The following is a 13,054-nucleotide window of genomic DNA, read 5'->3' as shown; positions in this document are numbered from 1 at the left end:
ATGAGATCATTTTAACAAACTATGCCATGAATGTGGCCATAGGATTGATCATTTGGCTTAAAAGCCATGAATCTTCACGCATAATAGCCCATTTCTGAGAACACTTTTTTAAAATAATTACCGTATTACAAGTTTATTATTTTTCCTGGTAACTTGGTCACATATGATGACACAACGTGAAGGTTTTGCATTTTTTTTCATTTTTTTTAATTGTTATGCCCGTTTCAAAATGCAGTCAAAACGACGCGCATGACCGTTCATAGCTAGGGGTTGAATCTTGCCAAAATTTTGTTGGATCTCTGATTAAATAGATACTTCTTTACCTAGAAATGATTTTTGGGAAAAATCATGAGCAAACTATGAGGCACCTCTAGTTCAAATTTGTCTCGGTTCCAACTGAATCGGCATGGTTTTGTCTTTTTCACTAGAGGTGGGTCGAAAGCTTTTGGTAGCCAACCATTTTGTCAATTGTACATTGAATATGGACTAATATTTTATAAAAATGATTTGGTCTTATTTCGCAACAAATATTTGGTAGGTCCTTCACAAAAAAAACTTGTTTTGGCCACTCGGAAAAAGGAAAATGAACTTTTTGTGCAAAGAAAATGAAAACTCCCATTGGCAACATTGTTTGTCATGCCATCATGCACCGTTGTGCAAAATATGAGATCATTTGAACAAACTATGGCATGAATGTGGCCATGAGATTAATCATTTGGCTTGAAAGCCATGAATCTTCACACATGATAGCTCATTTCTGAGAACACTTTTTTAAAATAATTACCGTATTACAAGTTTATTATTTTTCCTGGTAACTTGGTCACATATGATGACACAACGCGAAGGTTTTGCATTTTTTTGATTTTTTTTTAATTTGTTATGCCCGTTTCAAAATGCGGTCAAAACGACGGGCATGACCGTTCATAGCTAGGGGTTGAATCTTGCCAAAATTTTGTTGGATCTCTGATTAAATAGATACTTCTTTACCTAGAAATGATTTTTGAAAAAAATCATGAGCAAACTATGATGGACCTCTAGTTCAAATTTGACCCGCTTCCAGCTGAATCAGCAGAGTTTTGTCTTTTTCACTAGAGGTGGATCAAAAACTTTTGGCACCCAACCATTTGGTCAATTGTGCATTGAATATGGACTAATATTTTATAAAAATGATTTGGTCTAATTTTGCAACAAATATTTGGTAGGTCCTTCACAAAAAAACTCATTTTGGCCACTCGGAAAATGCAAAATGATTTTAACACATTATTTTTAGTTACCTATAACCAATTTAGATAGTCATAACGCAGTACTGCATTCTAATTGGTCTGTGGACGTCTCACGCGGATCATGCATCACATACTGTCGGATGCTCATGGATCCGACGGCAGTCCTCGACCCTTCCACACCAACCCCGAAACCCTAGTCCTCGTGGTCATTTTCCATCCACCACCCCCCCCCCCCCCCCCGCCTCCTTTCTTTCCCTCTCCTCCTCTTCCCTTCCAGATCCGGTTGAGCTCCTCTCCATCTCTCCACCGAATCCCCAAATCGACCCCTCGCGGCTCCACGAAGTCTGGCCCGACTGATCGCCGCCGGAGAAGAGAAGAGCCGCCGCCATGTGGGCCGCGTCGTGCCTGGCGTGCGTGTGCGAGGCGTGCCACACCGCCGTCGGCAGCATCGGCCGCCGCTCCACGCGGATCTTCTACTGCGGCCTCTTCGCCCTCTCCCTCCTCTCCTCCTGGGTGCTCCGCAAGGTCGCCGCGCCGCTCCTTGCACCCACGGCGAGGCGAGCCTGAGGAGATCAGCTCGATGCAGCTCGTGTTTGTCTCGGACGTTTCGACAGGGTGACGGCGCACGAGCAAACAGACGGGGTGCGGCAAGTCCAGCGACGACGAAGGCCTTCCCTTAGGTAACTCTCCTCCTACTTCCTTGCCCTCCCCTCGGGTGGGGGATCTGGTCCCACCAAGAGCCCAGATTGCGGGTCAGGGTGCGCCCTCGAGCTGCCTTCTCTTTGCTTCCATGGAGGTCTGGGTGATTGCGGCCAGTCGGCCCATTCAGTACTGTATGCCGGTGCCCGCTCACAATTCAGTAAATCTGAATTGCAGGCCAGCGTATGTCCATTCCAGCTAGAGTGTACCCGAGCCTGACCATGGCATGCTCTTACCTTTGTGTCTCAAGTCTGAACTTATATTTGTTGTACTGATGATCCGGCTGAATTATCTTATCCTAAGTTGATCAGATTTGTATTAACTATTCTGTTTTCTATGAGAGTTTCTTAGTATTGTAACTACCCACTTCTACAAATTTCTTTCTAAATTATTGGATCTTGTCCACTAGAAAAGTAAGCCAGTAAGGCATGGACTTCTAATCTCAAGCTCAGGCCTAAGGGTGCAGTTGCTTACTGGTGACTGTCATTTGTGGTGTTACCTGTCTTTTAGGTAGGGGAGTTCAGACAATGAAGCCCGATAGAAGGATAATGCCCCCCTTCACTTCTGCTTGTTTATGTTATATTGTATTGAACTATAGAATGGGTTGCAAACCTATGGAACTTTGTACACAAAGCATGATCGTTGATCTTTCTCGCTTGCTAGACAAACTTCCAGCCAATACTGTCCATGTTACTTGTATAAAAACAAAGTAAATGACATAACTGCTCCTGCACGTAGCATTTGTAGTGGTACTCAGCAAGAACAGAGCAATGTTTCCTTTATTCGAGTCTTGTATCAATGCATTATTTCCAGCAATACTCTAAAATGGGTTTGATTTAATCTCATGTTTTTCACTGTTTATTGTATACTTTGGCACACAAGCGCTGCTGGTGTCGGACTTCGGGCCCAAGATCTCGTTCCGGATTGTCGACACCCTCCGCGACGCCAAGCTCAAGTCCAGGACCGAGGTAAAGGTGATCGATTCAGTCTCAGTTAGTTACAGTGGAGCACAACGGGATTGGTTTCGTGGTCTAATCTGTTGTTCATTGTGGCGGATGACGGGCGCAGTCGTCGCTGAAAAGATGCATCCTCGAGCTGCTCACGACCAAGGGCAGAAAGACCGAGCTGCAGCTCGGCTTCAGGTTCTGCCTGCCCTCTGCTGGACTGAATGAAGACAGTGGCCACTAGTTTACCATTGTTGAGTGGTGTCTGAATTTTGGGAAGTCTGAGTGTGCTTGGTCATTTTGGCAGGAAACCAGCGGTTATCATGATCGTGGGAGTGAACGGAGGTGGAAAGACGACATCGCTAGGTACTTCTCGGCATGCTTTACTGTATTCTCGGTTCTCGGTCGCATTTAGTGTAGACTTTGCAGCAGGAAGGAATGGTATAGGTTCTAGTAATCTAGCACTTTGGAGCAGCAGCGTAAATAAATTGTTGCCCCTCGAATGGTTTGAGTGCCATGAAGAATTGTTTATCATGCTTGTATGAATTGACTCACATAAACTCTGCATTCCTCTGCTTGATTCAGCAGTGTTAGTTGCGACCTGTTATTTTGTGGACAATGAACTACTCCCTCCGTTCCTAAATATATGACCTTTTGGTTATTCAATTTGAATTACCAAAACGTCATATATTTAGGAATGGAGGGAGTAAATGATTATAATCAAAAGAGAACTGCTAAATGGAAGAAGATTTTATAATCACAGAAAATTTGACAGCTTCTCTGTTTGTAAAAATGGTTGCTAGCTCTGTCTGTCAGCCCATATTTACTTGTTTCTTCCATTTAGATGGAGCAGGAGCCCTCCATGGACGACATCGACGAGGAGAAAATCGACTCCCCACATAAGGTTTGATCCTTAGTGTGATGTTTTTCCTATCGCTGCTATGTTGTAGTCTAGTTTCTGTTGTGGCTGTGAAACCAAACTAGGGTGGCCTGATTGATGAGGTCCTCTATGTGGCCTTGGTCTTAGTTCATATCATATTTGTTCCTTCCTGTATGATGCATGCTTGGTTAATGCTCACGGACTAGCTAGCTAAGGTGGTTGTTTTGCTACTGAATGAATGTTGTTTCAGTTTGTACCTCATCTAGCTAAGTTTTAGTTCTCTAAACTAGACGGCTATGTAGTTTCAGTTTACTCGGTCCAGTGATCCTGTTTTTGGATTTCTCTGGCTGTTCTCTAAACTGAATTTGGTTCAGTTCAAAAACTGCACTACCTGACTGTTTAGGGCAGAGAGCTTCTAACTGAAAAACGAGTTTGTTATGCTCATAATTTCAAGTTGGCCTCTACATATGAGTTGTAAAGCATGTTCTAAGGTTTCCGTAGAGTACTTATTTGCTTCGTTTGGATGTACGGTTTGAGAACAGCCGTCTATTTAGTTTGTTGTCCAGAAATATATGCACGGCTTCACTTGATTATATTCCTAACTTTTATGATTTATAACCCGTAGATTTTGGGCTTCATTCGTCAAAAGTTGGTGTACAAGGAACTCCAGGAGAAGAATCCCAAAGAAAACCCGCACCCACCGCACCCAACAATGTGTTTTAGCACCCACCGCATCATCGAAGCCGGCCAAGTCGGGTGGAGGCAAGCAGAAGAAGAAGTGGAGCAAGGGCAAGCAAAAGGAGAAGGTGAACAACGTGGTGATCTTCGACCAGGCCACCTACGACAAGCTGCTCACCGAGGTGCCCAAGTACAAGCAGATCACGCCCTCTGTCCTCTCCGAGCGACTCAAGGTAACGCACTCCCACTGGATTTGTTATTCTTACTTGCTTCCTTCCTTCCTATGTGAAGTGACATCTGGGGATGGTAGGATATGTGTGTGATGCATCATGGCTACTGGTCAAGTACTTTACTGTGATGCTCTGTTTTGGGGTCAGTCTGTACAAGTGTAAGAACACACCCATGCGCTAGTGTTATGAATTGATTGGATGCTGGATTCGGCTGCTGCATCAGTTTTTTGTGCAGATTTTGCTTGGTGTGCCATGTTATAGATAGGGTGCAGTGGATTTGATATGGCCATCTGGTCATCATTTATGTCGTGTGTCACAGATATTCAACATAGCCATTGATTTGTAGTGTTTCATATAGTTAAATGTGGTTTGATGCTGCTGCTTTACACTTAATTAACCTGTCCCTGCATCTTACTATCAACAATATGTGCCTGACATGCCTTGTTCATTAGAACTACTGATTGATGTGAGCACCGTGCATTTTCAAGTATGCACAATGTATATTAGTGTGTCATATGTTTGTTTGATTTTTATGGTGCTGCAGATCAACGGGTCGCTGGCTCGCAGGGCCATCAAGGACCTGATGGAGAGGGGACTCATCAGGATGGTGTCAATCCACTCCAGCCAGCAGATCTTCACCAGGGCGACAAACACTGCCACCAATCATGTTAATATTCAGCTGTATTTTATAGTTGAATACCTGTTTGTACTGCCCAAATAGAGAAGACGTGTTTGGCTGTTGAATACCTGATTGTAAAGTACTTTGTTTGGCTGTTGTTTGAAATTTTATGTCTTATTGGCTCTGTTTGAATCAAGTTATTGGTTGCTGCCCAAATAGAGAAGATGTGGGTCCTTTAAAATGGAAAAAAAACTGACAAGTGGGACCTAATTAGATGACCTGACTAGTGGGACCTGGTCCAAAATGGATTGTAAAAAGGCTGAGGCCCAAATAAGAAATCGAAGCAAAAAGGCCAAAGGCCTAGAAAATAAAAGGCTGAATTGTTGGGCCTGGCCCATGTAGCTTACCAAAATGAACAGGTAAAAAATACATTAAAAGGCTGAATTAATGGGCTCGGCCCATATAAACACCCAATTGGACCGGGCCGATTCTTGTGCCACATCAGATTGCCACGTCGGATGCCTACGTGGTCTGGGGAGGCTGCTAGTGACCAAAACAAAACAATAGGCATATTTTGGTCGTAAACGTACACTTTTGTTTACGACCGCCAGCTTTTGACCTTCTGTTTTTGGTCAAAAAAAGGTCGCAAATAAAAAATAATGACCATTCAGTGACCAATAGTCAAGGTCACAAGTTGACATATTTCTTGTAGTGTTCGATCGCATGTTAGAGGATCACAAAAAATGGTTGTACCCCAATTGTGAAGATGGCAACACAAAGCTCGGTACCGTACTGGAATTGCTGAAGTGGAAGGTGATACGTCTCCGTCGTATCTATAACTTTTGATTGTTCCAAGCCAATATTCTACAACTTTCATATACTTTTAGCAACTTTTTATACAATTTTTGGGACTAACATATTGATCCAGTGCCCAGTGCCAGTTCATGTCTGTTGCATGTTTATGTTTCACAGAATATCCATATCAAACAGAATCCAAACGGGATAAAAACGGATGGAGCTTATTTTTGGAATATTTGAAAAATTCTGGAAGAAAAATCCACGCGAGACGGTGCCCGAGGTGGCCACGAGGCAGGGGGCGCGCCTGCCCCCCTGGGCGCGCCCCTGACCCTCGTGGGCCACCCGTAAGGCGGTTGATGCCCTTCTTCGGCCGCAAGAAAGCTAATTTTCGGAAGAAAAAAAATCACGGGGAAGGTTTCGATCCAATCGGAGTTACGGATCTCCATATATACCCGAAACGGTGAAAGGGCAGCAGAACAGAACGCGGAAACAGGGAGAAACAGAGAGACAGATCCAATCTCGGAGGGGCTCTCGCCCCTCCCATGCCATGGAGGCCAAGGACCAGAGGGGAAACCCTTCTCCCATCTAGGGAGGAGGTCAAGGAAGAAGAATACGAAGGGGCCCCCTCTCACTGATGTCTACTACACAACGTTCTTCCTGTAGACGTTGTTGGGCCTCCAAGTGCAGAGGTTTGTAGGATAGTAGCAAATTTCCCTCAAGTGGATGACCTAATGTTTATCAATCCATAGGAGGCGTAGGATGAAGATGGTCTCTCTCAAGCAACCCTGCAACCAAATAACAAAGAGTCTCTTGTGTTCCCAACACACCCAATACAATGGTAAATTGTATAGGTGCACTAGTTCGGCGAAGAGATGGTGATACAAGTGCAATATGGATAGTAGATAATAGTTTTTGTAATCTGAAAATATAAAAACAGCAAGGTAGCAAATGATAAAAGTGAGTATAAACGGTATTGCAATGATAGGAAACAAGGCCTAGGGTTCATACTTTCACTAGTGTAAGTTCCCTCAACAATGATAACATAATTGGATCACATAACTATCCCTCAACATGCAACAAAGGAGTCACTCCCCCACAAGTGCGGACGGTGAACATGATATACGCAACCCACGTCCCCAAGAGGGAGCGGAAGCGTGTGCTAAGGGACGTATACGCGATGGAGCCAGTCGCCCCAAAGTTCAACCCATGGTCTTCCTGCCCGATCACTTTTGATCGAAGGGACCACCCCACTAGCATCCGTCATGGAAGATTCGCCGCATTGGTTCTAGACCCAATTATTGATGGATTTCACCTCACCAGAGTCCTTATGGACGGCGGCAGCAGCCTGAACCTGCTTTATCAGCATACAGTGCGGAAAATGGGCATCGATCCCTCGAGGATTGAACCCACCAGAACGACCTTTAAAGGCGTCATAAGCCAATTGTACAGGCTCAGTTACACTTGAAGTGGTCTTCGGATCTCCGGATAATTTCCGAAGCGAGGAGTTAATCTTCGACATAGTCCCGTTCCGCAGTGGCTATCACGCACTGCTCGGGTGAACCGCATTTGCCAAGTTCAATGCGGTGCTGCACTACGCATACCTCAAGCTCAAGATGCCAGGCCCTCGAGGCGTCATCACGGTCAATGGAAACACCGAACGCTCTGTCCGAACGGGGGAGCATACGGCGGCTATCGCAGCGGAAGTACAAAGCAGCCTCTCAAGGCAATTCTCCATTCCGGCCATTAAACGTCCGGACACCGTCAAGCGCGCCCGGAGTAACCTACAACAAGACCGCCTGGCACGTTCGAGCAAGCGTAGAAATGCAGGCCCAACCCCAGCCCTCGCGAACTTGCGAAACCAGTGTTACGCGTACATAACTACGCTCTAGAAATACCATGGGCACAGGGGGAGGGGCACCATCACGGCACGCCCGAAACGCGGCTTAAACCGCACTAGGGGCTGCCGATTTCTTAATTTTTTCTCTTATTTTCAGGACTCCATTCTTCGGAAGGCTTGTCCGACAGTACAATTGCTGCACAAACGATACAACCAGGGAAGCAGAAAGCTACGCCGCACTACGGAACTCTAAGGTGGTCTCTATAACGAGCAGTATACCTGTTTCGCATAACATTCCGCAGCTCGCCCCTGGAAAGGACATATTTGATAGTCCCATCTTTTGCTTATCGCACTATTTGTATCGTTCTGCTTTGATTGCAGCTTTTTTAAATAAACAATGCATAGCTTCCGTCTATTATTGCATTACCTCTTTTTTACGAATATATGTTCATTAATGACATGTTGCACCCGTACACTTTGGTACGGCCAATACGCCAGGGGCTTAAGTACCCCACAACATGGTGTGAGAAGTCCGAACACTTTCACAAGTGCGGCACCCCGAACTTATAGCATTATATGCATCGGCTCCGAATCATGTCTTGGGTCAATAGTTGGGTTTGCCCGGCTCCTATGTGTTGGTACCTTACGTTCCGTCATATCGGCTAAGGTAGCACTAGGAGAACTACTATGATTGTGCCCCAGTTGAGCTGGGCTAAGCACCTCAGTAGAGAAAGCTAAAATTGGTCATCATGATGAGGCGAGAGCTAGTCGCTGTTCGAGAGGTTTTCGAGTCCCTAAAGACTTATGCCGCTTAGAGCGAGGAGTCGGCTTTGTCTAGCCTAGGCGTGGATAGCGCCCCGAACTCGGTCTTCCGAACACTAGGGGCTTCGCCGAAATTTAAAATTATAGAATTCTATGGCTAAGTGAGAGTGTTCAAGCACTATAGTCCGATTGCCTTGTTCGTTGTGTTGAGCGCCTCCCTCGAAGGACCCAAGAATGGGAAAAGAGCGCTCATGTTTATCCCGAACACCCCAGCACTCGTGCCATGGGGGCAGAAGCCGACGACTCGCCATCTCTCAAATTTGATAAACGGCCGCACAGAAGGTAATATTTTAAATTCAAAAAGCATTGCTTAGCGCACATGAACAAGTTTTCAGCGCACAGGACAAAACGAGCGAGTTCACTGAAAAATTACATTCATGGAACATTCACCCGCCACAAGGCGGGCACCCTTCAGAACACCCTCATAATAAATCTCGGGCTTGCGATGCTCCTTGCCCGGCGGTGGCCCGTCCTTCACAAGCTTCTCAGCATCCAGCTTGCCCCAGTGCACCTTCGCACGGGCAAGCACCCTACGGGCACCCTTGATGCATACAGAGCGCTTGATGACTTCGAGCCTTGGACAGGCCTCCACCAGCTGCCTCACCAGCCTGAAGTAGCTCCCAGGCATGGCCTCTCCAGGCCACAGCCGGACTATGAGGCCCTTCATGGCCTGTTCGGCCACCTTATGGAGCTCGACCAGCTGTTTCAGCTGGTCGCTTAAGGGCACCGGGTGTTCGGCCTCAACATACTAAGACAAGAACACCTTCTCCGTCGAGCTTCCCTCCTCGGCGCGGTAGAAGGCGGCGGCATCCGACACGCTACGGGGAAAGTCTGAGAATGCTCCTGGAGAGATCCGGATTTGGGTAAGTGACAAGTAATTCACTTTTACGTGCTTGCTTTGCATAAAGAATGCCTTACCCGCCGCTATCTTTTTTATTGCCTCAACCTCCTGGAGGGCCTTCTGGGCTTCGGCCTTGGCAGACTTGGCATCTTCAATGGCCGTCGCGAGCTTAGACTCTCGCGTCTTCGAGTCAAGCTCCAAACTCTCATGTTTTTTCATGAGAGCCTGGAGCTCTTGCCGCACCTCGCCAACCTGCGTCTCATGCTTCTCCCGCTTGGTGCGCTCCGTGGCCGTCCTCTTTTCGGCCTCGTTCAACGCTTGCTTAAGGGTTGCCACCTCAGTTGTGGCCCCTACAATAGCCGCGTTAATCCTGTCACTTTTTGCAATTGCACCTTTCACATATTTCAATAAGGTATTTCTTACCTTCCTTCTCCTCGAGCTGCTGCTTCGCTAGGCCGAGCTCTTGCTCGGACCGCTCGAGTTTCTGCTTTAGCATATCCACCTCCGTAGTCAGTGTGGCGGAGGCCAGCAGCGAAGCCTGCACATGCATATTGACTTGATTATGTTAGACTCCTGCGATTATTAGATCCTCTATTCGGCTTTTCTTTCCGAACGCCGAACAGAGCATCAGGGGCTACTGTCTATGCGGTAATATTTTTACATATTCTTTACTTACCTCAAAGCCTGTTAGAAGGCTGGCACAGGCTTCAGTCAGTCCGCTCTTGGCGGACCGAACCTTCTGGATCACCACTCTCATAACAGTGTAGTGCTCCTCGTCGATGGATGCGCCGTTAAGCGTCTCCAGCAAATTGTCCGGTGCCTCTGGTTGGACGGAGGTCACCGGCTCGGTAGGCTTGCTCCTCTTGGAAGGAGGCTGCCTACCGGAGTCCGGAACCGTTGAAGGTTCCGGCGCGGTGTCCGGCTCAAGGCCGGACTTGGAACCCTTGGGGGTTCTATCCCCTTTACGCTTGGAGTCCGGGAGGTTTCCTTGCGGCGCCTCCAGGACCACCTCCTCCTGGCTTGGAACCTATTGGGACGCCACCTCGGCGCCGTCCGTAGGGTGGGGGGAGGAAGCCATCGGAAGCGAATTCACATCCGACGAGTCCAGGGAGCCGCTCGACGACTCGTCGAGCCCGGCCTTGAGCGGACTGCACAATCATGTTCGATGTAAGGAAAAGCTATGCAATGTGGGAATACTATGAATCACTCTGGTATCCGGATACTTACGATTTCGCCAGGGGCTTGGCCTTGTGCGGCCACTCCTCTTCGCCGTCGTCGGCGTTGGTGGAGTAGTCCGGAGGAGGGGTCTCCCCCCTCTTGGACCCTTCGGCCTCCCCGGTTGGGGCGGCCTTCCTTTTCTTCCCTCCCCCCGCTGGGGGGGGGAGAGGTCTCTTCTTCCTCCTCCTCGTCTTCATGGGAGGAGTGCGCCTTGGAGTCGTCGGATGGTGAATCCGACACCTCCTGGCGCCGGGCACTCTTTCGAGTCCCCATGGCCTTCTTCCTGGCCTTCTTCTCCGGCACCACCTAAGGTGCCGGAACCAGCAGCTTCGCCAAGCGAGCGTCCGCTGGGCCTTCGGGCAAAGGAGCCAGACAGTTGATCTGTCCGGACGTCTCCTGCCAATCCTGTCAAAGGTAAGGGAACTTAGATCCCGCATGGAGTCAAACTATGAAAAACTAATACCCTGTAAAAGGTGAAAACAGCTTACCGCACGAGCGTGACGCTGCATGCTGAATCCGCGAACCTCGGTAGCGGATGCGGGGGCCTCGGCGCCCTTGAAAAGCACCTTCCAGGCATCTTCGTACGTCGTGTCGAAGAGCCTGCTCAGAGTTCGGTGCCGCGCCGGGTCGAACTCCCACAGGTTGAAAGCCCGTTGTTGACACGGGAGGATCCGACGGATGAGCATAACCAGGACTACGTTGACAAGTTTGAGATTCCTGTCCACCAGGGTTTGGACACATGTTTGGAGTCCGGTCAGCTCTCCTTTTTTACCCCACGACAGGCCCATCTCTTTCCAGGAGGCGAGCCGCGTAGGGGGTCCGGATCGGAACTCGGGGGCTGCGACCCATTCAGGGTCGCGTGGCTCGGTGATGTAAAACCACCCCGACTGCCACCCCTTTACGGACTCCACGAAGGAGCCCTCGAACCATAGGACGTTGGGCATCTTTCCCACCATGGCGCCTCCGCACTTCGCTTGGGTGCCGTGCACCATCTTCGGCTTGACATTGAAAGTCTTGAGCCATAGGCCGAAATGGGGGCGGATGCGGAAGAAAGCCTCGCACACGACGATAAATGCTGAGATGTTGAGGACAAAATTCGGGGCCAGATCGTGGAAATCCAGGCCATAGTAGAACATGAGCCCCCGGACAAATGGGTGGAGAGGGAAGCCCAGTCCGCGGAGGAAATGGGGGAGGAACACCACCCTCTCATGGGGCCTAGGGGTGGGGATGAGCTGCCCCTCTTCGGGAAGCCGGTGCGCAATGTCATTAGACAAGTATCCGGCCTTCCTCAGTCTTTTGATGTGTCCCTCTGTGACGGAGGAGACCATCCACTTGCCTCCCGCTCCGTACATGGCTGGAGAAGGTTGAGGTGGGGTGTGCGGACTTGGGCGCTGGAGCTCGAGTGCGCGGAAATGGATAGGCAAAGGAGGAAGAAGGCGTGGATGAAAAGGTGGATCCTTATCCCCTTATATGGGCGGACGCGACTATGCGCCCCCACCAGCCTGGTAAAATTCGCTTATCTCCCAAGCGCCGTAGTCAATGGCGCGGTTGGGTTACCCACACCCGTATTGATGAGAATCCCGGAATAAGGGGACACGATCTCTGCTTTAACAAGACGTGCCAAGGAAACCGCCTCGCTAAACACGCTGAGGTGGGATGATAAAAAGATTCGAATAAAGACTTGGCCGTGGTGTGATGTCACGCTACGGAATACGTCAGCAGATTAGATTTGTGTAAATATTATTCTCTCTATGGAAATATGTTGAAACTTATTTTGCAGAGCCGGACACTACCTTTGTGTTCAAAATCTTCTATGAAGTACTTGGAGGAGGAACCCGCCTTGCAATGCCGAAGACAATCTGCGCGCCGGACTCATCGTCATTGAAGCCTGGTTCAGGGGCTACTGAGGGAGGCCTGGGTTAGTGGGTGTCCGGATGGCCGGACTCCTGGACTATGAAGATACAAGATTGAAGACTTCGTCCCGTGTCCGGAAGGGACTTTCCTTGGCATGGAAGGCAAGCTTGGCGATACGGATATGTAGATCTCCTACCATTGTAACCGACTCTGTGTAACCCTAGCCCTCTCCGGTGTCTATATAAACTGGAGAGTTTTAGTCCGTAGGACGAACAAAAATCATACCATAGGCTACCTTCTAGGGTTTAGCCTCTCTGATCTCGTGGTAGATCTACTCTTATACTACCCATATCATCAATATTAATCAAGCAGGACGTAGGGTTTTACCTCCATCAAGAGGGCCCGAACCTG

Source organism: Triticum urartu, chromosome 1 (genome assembly GCF_003073215.2).
Source record: "Triticum urartu cultivar G1812 chromosome 1, Tu2.1, whole genome shotgun sequence".
Taxonomy (NCBI): domain Eukaryota; kingdom Viridiplantae; phylum Streptophyta; class Magnoliopsida; order Poales; family Poaceae; genus Triticum; species Triticum urartu.
Note: the sequence above shows the minus strand (reverse complement) of the source record.